The following is a 12,384-nucleotide window of genomic DNA, read 5'->3' on the forward strand; positions in this document are numbered from 1 at the left end:
TCATTGGAAGGACTGATGCTAAAGCTGAAACTCTAATACTTTGGCCACCTGATGTGAAGAGCTGACTTATTTGAGAAGACCCTGATGCTGGGAAAGATTGGGGGCAGGAGGAGAAGGGGATGACAGGGGACGAGATGGTTGGATGGCATCACCAACTCAGTGGACATGGGTTTGGGTGGACTCTGGGAGTTGGTGATGGACAGGAAGGCCTGGCGTGCTGCAATTCATGGGGTCACAAAGAGTCGAACACGACTGAGCAACTGAACTGAACTGAAATAACAAAAAGAAAAGACTGGATATCAGGGAAGGGTAGTGATCACTGAAAGACAGAAAACAGTGATCCTTACAAATGTCCAAGCTTACTACCTTCAATGAGTTTCCAAGTTATGTGCAGTAAAGTAGAACTCAGCAGATCCCAGTGGCCTTCCTGAAACTGGGACACTAGGATGGATAATTTCCACCAAAATGTCTAAATTCTAGAGTATAAAATACAGGAGAGGAGAGAGCTTCACAAAGAACTACATACATATGTAGGGACCCCCTCTCTTGAGTATCTAGATTTATACTCATCATGCATGCCCCTAAAATTACCAAAGTCCAGGGAAGTACCACCTGATTAGAGGAAACACTGTCCAACTTTCAAACATGATGGAAAACCATTGCTGTTTCTACTAGTTCAGTTGATTTCAGTTGCTCAGTTGTGTCCGACTCTTTGTGACCCTGTGAACTGCAGCATGCCAGGTTTCCCTGTCCATAACCAACTCCTGGAGCTTACTCAAACTCATGTCCACTGAGTTGGTGATGCCATCTAACCATTTCATCTTCTGTTGTCCCCTTCTCCTCTTGCCTTCAATCTCCCAGCATCAGAGTATTTTCCAGTGAGTCAGTTCTTTGCATCAGGTGGCCAAAGTGTTGGAGCTTCAGCTTCAGCATCAGTCCTTTCAATGAATGTTTAGGACTGATTTCCTTTAGGATTGACTGGTTTAATCTACTTGTAGTCAAAGGAACTCTCAAGAGGCTTCTCCAACACTACAGTTCAAAAGCATCAATTCCTACTAGCTAGATTGCAAAAGCCTCAAGATTTAAATGCATGGGGTAGAGTATTAGATGGGACTTGCCATAGTAGTGAGGAGTAATTAGCCTAGACTAAGCACTACTCTGAGCTTCCCAGGTGGCGCTAGTGATAAAGAACCTGTCTGTCAATGTAGGAGACATAAGAGACTGGAATTCAATCCCTAGGTTGGGACAATCCCCTGGAGGAAGTTTTGGTAACCACTCCAGTATTCTTGCCTGGTGAATCCCATGGATAGAGGAGCATGGTGGCTATAGTCCATAGGGTTGCAAAGAGTTGGACATGACTGAAATGACACAACATGCATGCAATCACTACTCTGGCCTGACCTAACAAATTGCAAAAGCAAAACATGAGAGGATCAAACTATTCCCAAGTAAATTAACTGTTCCAGACAAAGTTGAAGAATACTTGTAAGAATACTAAGTAAATAAATAAATAAAATTAAAATCTAGCACGTAACAGGGTAAACTTCAAAATGTTTGGCATTCAATCAAAAATTACCAACCATGCAAGAAGCAAAAATATATGACCCATAATGAGGATAAAAATTAATCACTTGAAACTGACCAAAAGCTGACCCACATCTTAGAAGAAAAGGGCATGAAAATAAGGAGTTATAACTGTATTCTATACTATATACTGAAGTTAGTAAAAACAAAGCAGATGTAAAAAGACCGAAAACAAATATCTAAAGTGAAAGACTACAATGTCAGATAAAAATTACACTAGATGGGTTTCACAATAGATCAGATGCTGTAAAAGAAAATATGAGAGAATTTGAAGGCATAGCAATGCAAACTATCTGAAATAAAACAAAGAGAAAAAAAGAAAAGAAGTATCAGTGAGCTATGGGACAACTTCACACATTGGAGTCACCAAAGAAAGGGGTGGAAGACAGAAATAACTATTTGAAGGATAATTTGGATTAGATGAAAACTGCAAATCAGTAGATGCAGAGTCTCATTGAAATACAAATACAATAAATAGGAAGAATGACACATCATAAACACATTATTCATATACATGATGAAAAAATATCCTTTTAAAAAAGCCAAAGGGAAAAAGAGACACATATGCACAGAGGAACAAAAATGAGGGCCAAAGTAGATTTTTCATTGCACATAATACAAGTGAGAAGACACTGGAGCAACATCTTTAAAGTACTGAAAGGAAAAAAAAGGTCAACCTACTATTCTGCATCCAGTGAAAATAGTTTTCAAAAGTTAAGGTCAAATAAAGACATTTTCAGACACAGAAAAACTGAAAAAAATGTATTACTGGCAGATATAATACTACAAGAAATGATAAAGGAAATCCTTCAAATAGAAGGCAAGTAATACCAGAGAGAAACTACATCTACATAGAGGAATGGAAAAAAAAAAAAGGAAACGATAATTATGTAGGTAAAAATATGAGGTTTTAAAATAATTGCCTTTTAAAAACTAATTGATCATCTTTCAATGATGCAAAAAAAAAAAAAAAAAACACAACTAATTCATTATTATAAAAAATAGGGAGAAAAGAGAAATCAAGCATTTACCCGAGCTTTGTTTGATAAATTTTATATCAAGTAACCATATAATTGATAGGAAAATTTCAAATCAAAAGAATTTCTTAAAACATTTTTGAAATAATCCCAATTAATAAATGAAGTTATTATAAACTCAGAATATTACCAATTTGAGTTTCTTAATAATATAATGGAAAGCTGAGAGAAATCTTATAATTTAGTGATCAACAAGCAATACCTGACTTTAATGATGAATCCTAACATGACTAAAGGTGAAATAAGATATTATACACTTTCCAATGTGATACAATGGGAAGTTTAAAATATCCCCCATTAAGTTGTGTTAACAAACAAACAAAGCTAAATAATCCTGAATGTGATTCAGCTTCTAGATTAAACTCTTGATTTAGGCATTAGAGGGGATAAAGAAACAAGTTTGTTTTGTTTTTCAAATACTGCTGCTGCTGCTGCTAAGTCGCTTCAGTCATATCCGACTCTGTGCGACCCCATGGACAGCAGCCCACCAGGCTCCTCCATCCACAGGATTCTCCAGGCAAGAATACTGGAGTAGTTTGCCATTTCCTTCTCCATTTCAAATACTAGAGAGCTGAAGTCAGTAAAATGCAGGATGTAAGGAGTTCTATGAGACTAAAAAAAATAAATAAATAAACTGATTTCTTCAAAAAGTACACAACAAGGGGGAAAAATGGTGGAAAGGGAATTTTGCAGAATAAAAGACATTTAAGTGTGTATGTGTGCTAAGTTGTGTCTGGTGCTTTACAACCCTATGGACTGCAGCATGCCAGGCTTCCCTGTCCATCATTATCTTATAAAGTCTGCTCAAACTCATGCCCATTGAGTCAGTGATGCCATCCAACCATCTTATCCTCTGTCACCCTCTTCTCCTCCTGCCCTAAATCTTTCCCAGTATCAGGATCATTTTGAGTGACTTAGCTCTTTGCATCAGGTGGCCAAAGCATTGGAACTTCAGTTTCAGCATCAGTCCTTCCAGTGAATATTCAGGATTGATTTCCTTTGAGATTGACTGGGTTTAAATCTTTGCTATCCAAGAGACTCTCAAGAGTCTTCTCAGTACTAGAATTTGAAAGCATCAGTTCTTTGGCTCTCAGCCTGTTTTATGGTCCAACTCTCACATCTGTACATGACTACTGGAAAAAACATAGCTCTGACTATAAGGACGTTTGTCAGCAAAGTGATGTCTCTGACTTTTAATATGCTGTCTAGGCTTGTCATAGATTTTCTTCTAAGAAGCAAACGTCTTTTAATCTCATGACTGCAGTCACCATCTGCAGTGATTTTGGAGCCAAAGAAAATTAAATCTGTCACTGTTTCCACTTTTTCCCCATGTACTGGCCATGAAATAATGGGACTGGATACCATGATCTTAGTTTTTTGAATTTGAGTTTTAAGCCAGGTTTTTCGCTCTCCTCTTTCACCCTCATCAAGAGGCCCTTTTTTCTGCCATTAGGGTGATGTCATCTGCACATCTGACATTATTGATATTTCCCCTGGTAAACTTGATTTCAGCTTGTGATTCATCAAGCCTAGCATTTCACATGATGTACTCTGTATAATAAGGTAAATAAGCAGGGTGACAATATACAGCCTTGACAAACTTCTTTCCCAATTTTGAACCAGTCAGTCATTCCATGTCCTGTTCTAACTGTTGCTTCTTGTCATGCATATAGGTTTCTAAGGTAAGGTGATCTGATACTCTAGTCTCTTTAAGAATTTTCCAGTTTGTTGTCATCCACACAGTCAAAGGCTTTAGTGTAGTTAATGAAGCAGAAGTAGATTTTTTTTATTCCCTTGCATTTTCTATGATGCAATGGACCTTGGCAATTTGATCTCTGGTCCCACAGCCTTTTCTAAATCTAGCTTGTACATCTGGAATTTCTCAATTCACATACTATTGAAGCCTAGCTTGAAGGATTATGAGCATTAATTTGCTAGCATGTACAATGAGCACAATTGTACAGAAGTTTGAACATTCATTGGCATTGCCTTTCTTTGGGATTGAAATGAAAACTAACATTTTCCAGTCCTGTGGCCATTGCTGAGTTTTCCAAATTTGCTGGCATATTGAGCGCAGCCCTTTAACAGCATTATCTTTTAGGATTTGAAATAATTCAGCTGGAATTTCATCATCTTCACTAGCTGTGTTCATAGAAATGCTTCCTACGACCTACTTGACTTCACACTCCAGGGTATCTGGCTCTAGGTAAGTGACCACAACATTGTGGTTATCTGTGTCTTTAAGACTTTTTGTATAGTTATTCTGTGTATTCTTGCCACTTTTTCTTAATCTCTTCTGCTTCTGTTAGGTCCTTGCCATGTCTGCCTTTTATTGTGCCCATATTTGCATGAAATATTCCCTTGGTATCTCTAATTGAATTTGTGTTCACATTCTCCTGTTAGAACACCAAAACCACAACTAGCTGGTCAACACCCATCAACAGGACGATTTTGGAACCCACCATAAAAAGACACCCCATGTTCAAGGACAAAGGAAAAGCTGCAAGGAGACAGTAGGAGGGGGACAATCACGGTAAAATCAAATCCCATACCCATTGCATATGTGACCCACAAACTGGAGGACAATAATACCAAATAAGTTCTTACACTGTTGAGTAGGTTCTAAGCCCCACATCAGACTTCCCAACCTAGGAATACAGCACAGGGACTGGGAATCCCCAGGTAATTTGACTTTGAAGGACAGTGGAATTTATTACAGAACCTCCATAGGACTGAGGGAAACAGATTCTTGGAGGGCATAAACAAAACCTTATACACATCAAGACCCAGGGAAAGGAGAATTTACCTCACAAAAGACTGAGCCCGACCTGCCTGAATGTTTGAGGGTCTCTGGCAGAGGGGTGGGTTAGCAGTGGCCTGCTTTATGGACAGGGACTCTGGCAGCAGCAGTCCTGGGAGGCATGTGTTGAGATCAATCCCTTTGAAAGTCACCAGTAGCCCTACCATAAAGCCTGTGGAAGCCAGGACTGGTTACCTCAGGCCCATCAACTAACAGGGAAGGAGTGCAGCCCTACTCATCTGCAGAAAATTGGATTAAAGATTTACTGAGCTTGACCCTCCCCACCAGAGCAGACCCAGTTTTCCCAACAGCCAGTCCCTCCCATAAGAAGCTTACACAAGTCTCTTATCTTCATCCATCATAGAGCAGACAGAAGAAACAAGAACTAAATCGCAGAGCCTCCAGAACAAAAACCAGAATTATATAAAACTAACCAACATTACCACATGGATCACACAGCCTTGTGTACTCAATGAAAGTATGAGCCATGCCATGCAGGGCCAATCAAGATGGACGGGTTGTGGAAGAGAGTTCTGACAAAACATGGATCAATTGCCTATCTGATAACAAGTAATTTACTGCTTTTGGTTCAGCTGTGATAATGGTATCGACTAGTTTTTATTTACAAAAAGAGTCCCTTTATGAAACAATGCATATTGGAAAAATTTGTGGAAAAATTGATATGATGGTTGAGATTTGCTTCAAAATAATCCAAGGAGGGGAAGAGTGGAATTCAGGTGACATATGATTGGCTAAACTTAATAATAAATGATTGGATCTGGGTAAGGTGTACATGGGCTTCCCTAGTAGTTCAGTTGGTAAAGAATCTGCCTGTAATATGGGAGACCTGATTTCAATCCCTGGGTTGGGAAGATCCCCTGGAGAAGGGAAAGGCTATTCACTCTAGTATTCTGGCCTAGAGAATTCCATGTTCTGTATAGTCCATGGGGTCACAAAGAGTCGGACATGACTGAGTGATTTTTCACTTTCAAGGTGTACACATACTTCATTATATTACACTCTACTTTTGCAAATGGTTGAAATGGTCGAAAATTTTAAAAATACCATGTCTAGTTTCAGCTCCACATTATAGGTAGTGTGCGGCACTACCTATAAGGAAATGAGCAGCAGAATTACTAGTGCCCCAATAGAAAGTTTACTTCACTTATAAACAGTAGAGAGGATAATAAGAAATTCAAGCACAATGACTTTAGAAGCTAGGTTAGCTTATTTTGCACAATTATGTGATGTATATTCTATAAGGAATTAAACTTTAACACAGCAAGGCTTTGAAGATAAATGTGAGTTTACTTATATAGAAATCACTACCTTAGCTAATTCAATTCTGAAAGTCCAAAAAGTATACTTTTAACGTTTAGGAATTTCAATAGTGAGATAATGTTATTTAATCTATTAAAGTCTATGATAAAAACAAAAGGTAAGCTTCTGATCTTTTGTCACTCTATAATAAATTGGAAATCAATGAAAACTGAATTCTTTTGAGTTAAATGTGTGCCTTCTTGCTATACTGCTTTATTCCTCTTTTGTCTTAACCAATACTTTTTTTCTCTGATATTTCATTACAGATCTGGAATGTAGTGCAGAATAATGTAGGCCATGAGCACAGAAGGTAGCACAAGAAATAATACATTAGAAAATAAATCTATGGAGTAAAATATTTGTTAAATTTTAGACCACTTATCAAAGTTAATCCTTTCCAAATGTGTTTCCATTTGATTTCCCTGATGAAGGTTTGTGTTTGGTCAAACTACAAAATAGAAAAGTAGGAAATAGCTGTTAGTATATAAGCTATCTTAAATTAGGCTTAACTAGCAGTCTGGATGTACCTGTCTAGACAAGAGCACTGGGCAGATTTTTGCTTGGGGAGGAGAGCAAGGAAGAGTACTAAAGCAGATGAGGACAGTATACATTGACATGAGGACAGTATACAGTATACCTAGCCACAATGTCTAACAAACACATGAAAAAAAAAATAAAAATTTCAGTTTGATCTCACAATGAAAAGCATTCAAATATATTTCAAAGTCTGCCACTTTCACTTTGCAGGAAGATATTAGTTTTACTCAGCTCTTACAATATGATTCTATAGATAAAACAAAAGGTAAGCAAAACCTTTTGTTTTAAAACAAAATGATAAGTCTATCATTTCATGCAATTTGTTTAGCTGTCATGCCATGTACCTAAGTGACAGTTTTTATCACCAAAAATGCCTTGTGCCTGTGATTCTTTTGAAAGCAGTGGAGCTTAGCAGGATTTTACAAAGAAGTAAATGGCCTCTATTTTGAAAATAGAGATCCAGAACTTGGAGCAAGAGGAAGAACACTGAAATACCAGTCAAGACACTTTAGAACTGTGTCATAATTCTGGCACTTACTAGTTGTGTGATAATGGTCAAGTCACTTCACCTTTTGACCTTAATTAATGCATTATTAAAATAAACCAGTTGAATTAGATTATCTGCATGGAAATTTCCAGCTTTAATTTGTTCCTTCAAAACATTTATTAATCGCCTACTATTAGGGTACAACATATTTGCAAATGATGTGACTGACAAGGGCTTAATTTCCAATATATGAACACTTCACAGAACCAAACAAGGACAAAAAGAAACCCCTCCCCCCCCAAAATGGGCAGAAGACCCAAATAAACATTTCTCCAAAGAAGACACACGTGTGTCCAGTAGGCACTTGTAAAGATGCTCAGCATCACTAATTATTAGAGAAATGCAAATCAAAATTACAACAAGGTATCATCGCAAACTTGTTTGAATGGCCATCATTAACAAGTCTATAGACAAAAAATGCTGAAGAGGGCTTTGAGAAAAGAGAATCCCCTTACACTGTTGGTGAGAATGTAAATTGGTACAGCTACTATGGAGAATGGTATGGGGGCTCTTCATAAAATTAACAATCAAGCTACCATATGATCCAGCAATTTCACTCTTGGGCATAAATCTGGAGAAAATAATAATTTGAAAAGGTGCATTTAGTATGGTGGAGGAATAGGATGGGGAGACCACTTTATCCCCCACAAATTCATCAAAAGAACATTTGAACTCTGAGCAAATTCCAAAAAACAACTTCTGAATACTGGCAGAGGACATCAGGCACCCAGAAAGGCAGCCCATTGTCTTCGAAAGGAAGTAGGAAAAAATATAAATGATAAAATGAGAGGCAAAAGAGGTAGGGATGTAGCTCCGTCCTGGGGAGGGAGTATTAAAAAAGAGAGAAGTTTCCAAATACCAAGAAGCACTCTCACCGGCGAATCTGTGGCAAGTCTTGGAACCTCAAAGGGCAACATAACCTGGAGGAAAAATAAATAAATAATTAAACCCCACAGATTACATGCCTAAAGGCAACTCCCAGTAGGGAAGAAGTGCAGACACTTGCATCTGCCACTAGCAAGCGGGGGCTGGACAGGGAGGCGGAGGCTGCATTGCTTTGGGTAAGGACCGGGCCTGAATGCCCCAAGGGCAATCTGAGGGAAGTAACTAGAGATAGCAACCCAGACTATGGGAGAGCTATCCTATGCAAAGCCCTAACCTAAGACACTGCCAGGCCCGCTCACACAACAAAGGACTTAGCAGAGCTAGCTGGCTGTAGACCGGCACATCCGGTGAGGGAGCCAGCGCTGGAAGGGGACGATCACGGCCCCAGAGAGGCATCATCTACCAAACTGCAAGCAGGCTTCATTGCTAACCAAGAATCCTTGGGATTCTGGATAGTCGACATTCTCAGGGAGGGTTGCAGCCAGAGACTAGCTCCCCAGAAGAGACACATGGCACACCTGAGAAGGCACGCAAGTTGTATACCCAGAAAACAGAGTGGCAGGGACAGGGGAGGCGATAAGTCACAACCCCAACTAGGGGTGACTGAGCTCACCAAGCACCTGTTCACCTGAGCTGCTCAGACTGGCGAAGGGCACAAAACGCAGGCCCAGACAAGTTTGCGCCTTTGCGGAGTACCCGAGAACCTGAACCTGAGTGGCTTACACCTGGGAAGTGAATGAAATGCAGGGCCTGCCTCAGAGAGTTCCCGGCAGACCAACCTAGAGCCTGAGCAGTGTAGACTGGGAAAGCACACACGCCACGAGCAGGGGCAAATCCAGTGTGGCCGAGACACTGGGAGCACTCCCTACAGATGCCAGTGATATTTGTTTGCAGTGTTCCTCCCTTCCCACAGCACGACTGAACAAGTGAGCCTAAAAAGAGTGACCACCACTCCCCCCTTGTGTCAGGGTGGAAATTATACACTGAAGAGGCCAGCAAACAGAAGAAGATAAAATAAGCAGAGGGAACCGCTTTGGAAGTGACAGGTGCAATAGACTAAACACTGCAGATAGCATCGACTACATAGGAATGGGCCTATATATCTTAAGAAGTGTAAGCTGGATCAAATAATTATCTGAAAATGAACTGACCCCACATTGTCCACAACAACACTGGGGAAAGTCCTAGATAAATTTTTACTATTATGATTTTTTAATTTTTTTAAGTCCTCTATTACTCCTTTAATTTTCATTTTTATAACCTACTATTACTTTGGGAAAAAGACCTATTTTTAAAGCAAATTTCATATATATATATATATCTCCTGGGAGTGAGATTACTGGCTGGATTGCTCTCGCCCCCTTTGGACTCTCCTTTTCTCCACAAGGTTGCCTCTATCTGCTCCTTCCCCATTCTCTTCTCTACCCATATCTGTGAATCTCTTTGTGTGTTCTGGGCTATGGAGAACAATTAGGGAACTGATTACTGGCCGGATCTGTCTCTCTCCTTCTGATTCCTCCTTTTATCCTCCTGGTCACCTCTGTCTCCTTCCTCCCTCTTCTCTTCTCTGTGTAACTCCTTGAACATCTCTGAGGGATCCAGACTGTGGAGAGCACATAGGGAAGTGATTACTTGTTATCTTGCTCTTTCCCCTTTCGATTCCCCCTCTTCTCCTCCTGGTCACTTCTATCTCCCTCCTCCCGCTTCTCTTCTCCATGTAACTCTGTGTACCTCTGCGGGTGTCCCTCACTTTGGAGAAACTTTTCATCATTAATCTAGATGTTTTATCATCAGTGCTGTATAGATGAAGAAGTCTTCAGGCTACTGTAATAATACGACTAAAAACCAGAGGCAGGAGGCTTAAGTCCAAATCCTGAGAATACCAGAGAACTCCTGACTCCAAGGAACATTAATCGATAGGAGCTCATCAAACGCCTTCATACCTAAACTGAAACCAAGCACCACTCAAGGGCCAGAAAGCTCCAGAGCAAGACATACCACGCAAATTCTCTACCAACACAGAAACATAGTCCTGAGTTTCAATATACAGGCTGCCCAAAGTCACACCAAACACACTGACATCTCAAAACTCATTATTGGACACTTCAGTGCACTCCAGAGAGAAGAAATCCAGCTCCACCCACCAGAACACCGATACAAGCTTTTCTAAGCAGGAAATCTTGACAAGCCACCCGTCCAATCCGATCCAGAGTGAGGAAACTCCACAATAAAGAGAACTTCACAAACTGCCAGAATACAGAAAGGCCACCCCAAACACATCAATATAAACAAGATGAAGAGGCAAAGAATTACCCAACAGGTAAAGGAACAGGATAAATGCCCACCAAACCAAACCAAAGAGGAAGAGATAGGGAATCTACTGATATAGAATTCCGAATAATGATAGTGAAAATGATCCAAAATCTTGAAAACAAAATGGAGTTACAGATAAATAGTCTGGAGACAAGGATCGAGAAGATGCATGAAAGGTTTAACAAGGATCTAGAAGAAATAAAAAAGAGTCAGTATATAATGAATAATGCAATAAATGAGATCAAAAACACTCTGGAGGGAACCAACAGTAGAATAACAGAGGCAGAAGATAGGATTTGTGAGGTAGAAGATAGAATGATAGAAATAAATGAAACAGAGAGAAAAATAAATTAAAAGAAATTAGAACAACCTCAGAGACCTCTGGGACAATGTTAAATGCCCCAACATTCAAATCATAGGAGTCCCAGAAGAAGAAGACAAAAAGAAAGGCCATAAGAAAATATTTGAGATAATAGTTGAAAACTTCCCTAAAATGGGGAAGGAAATAGTCACCCAAGTCCAAGAAACCCAGAGAGTTCCAAACAGGATAAACCCAAGGCAAAAAACCACAAGACACATATTAATCAAATTAACAAATATCAAAGACAAAGAACAAATATTAAAAGCAGCAAGGGAAAAACAACAGATAACACACAAGGGGATTCCCATAAGGATAACAGCTGATCTTTCAATAGAAACTCTTCAGGCCATGAGGGAATGGCAGGACATACTTAAAGTAATGAAAGAAAATAACCTACAGCCAAGATTACTGAACCCAGCAAGGATCTCATTCAAATATGAAGGAGAATTCAAAAGCTTTACAGACAAGCAAAAGCTGAGAGAATTCTGCACCACCAAACCAGCTCTCCAACAAATGCTAAAGGATCTTCTCTAGACAGAAACACAGAAAGGATGAATAAAGTCAAACCCAAAACAATAAAGTAAATGGCAATGGGCTCATACTTATCAATAGATACCTTAAATGTAAATAGGTTGAATTCCCCAACCAAAATACAAAGACTGGCTTAATGGATACAAAAACAAGACCCCTATACATGTTGTCTACAAGAGACGAACCTCGAAACAAGGGACGCATACAGACTGAAAGTGAAGGGCTGGAAAAAGATATTCCACGCAAATAGAGACCAAAAGAAAGCAGGAGAAGCAATACTCATATCAGATAAAATAGATTTTAAAACAAAGTATGTGAAAAGAGACAAAGAATGACACTACATAATAATCAAAGGATCAATCCAAAAAGAAGATATAACGATTATAAATATATATGCACCCAACATAGGAGCACTGCAACATGTAAGACAAATGCTAACAAGTATGAAAGGGAAATTAACAATAAAATG

This window comes from Bos grunniens, chromosome X, assembly GCF_055505025.1.
Source record: "Bos grunniens cultivar Pamir isolate PY7600 chromosome X, Bosgru_T2T1.0, whole genome shotgun sequence".
Classification (NCBI taxonomy): Eukaryota; Metazoa; Chordata; class Mammalia; order Artiodactyla; family Bovidae; genus Bos; species Bos grunniens.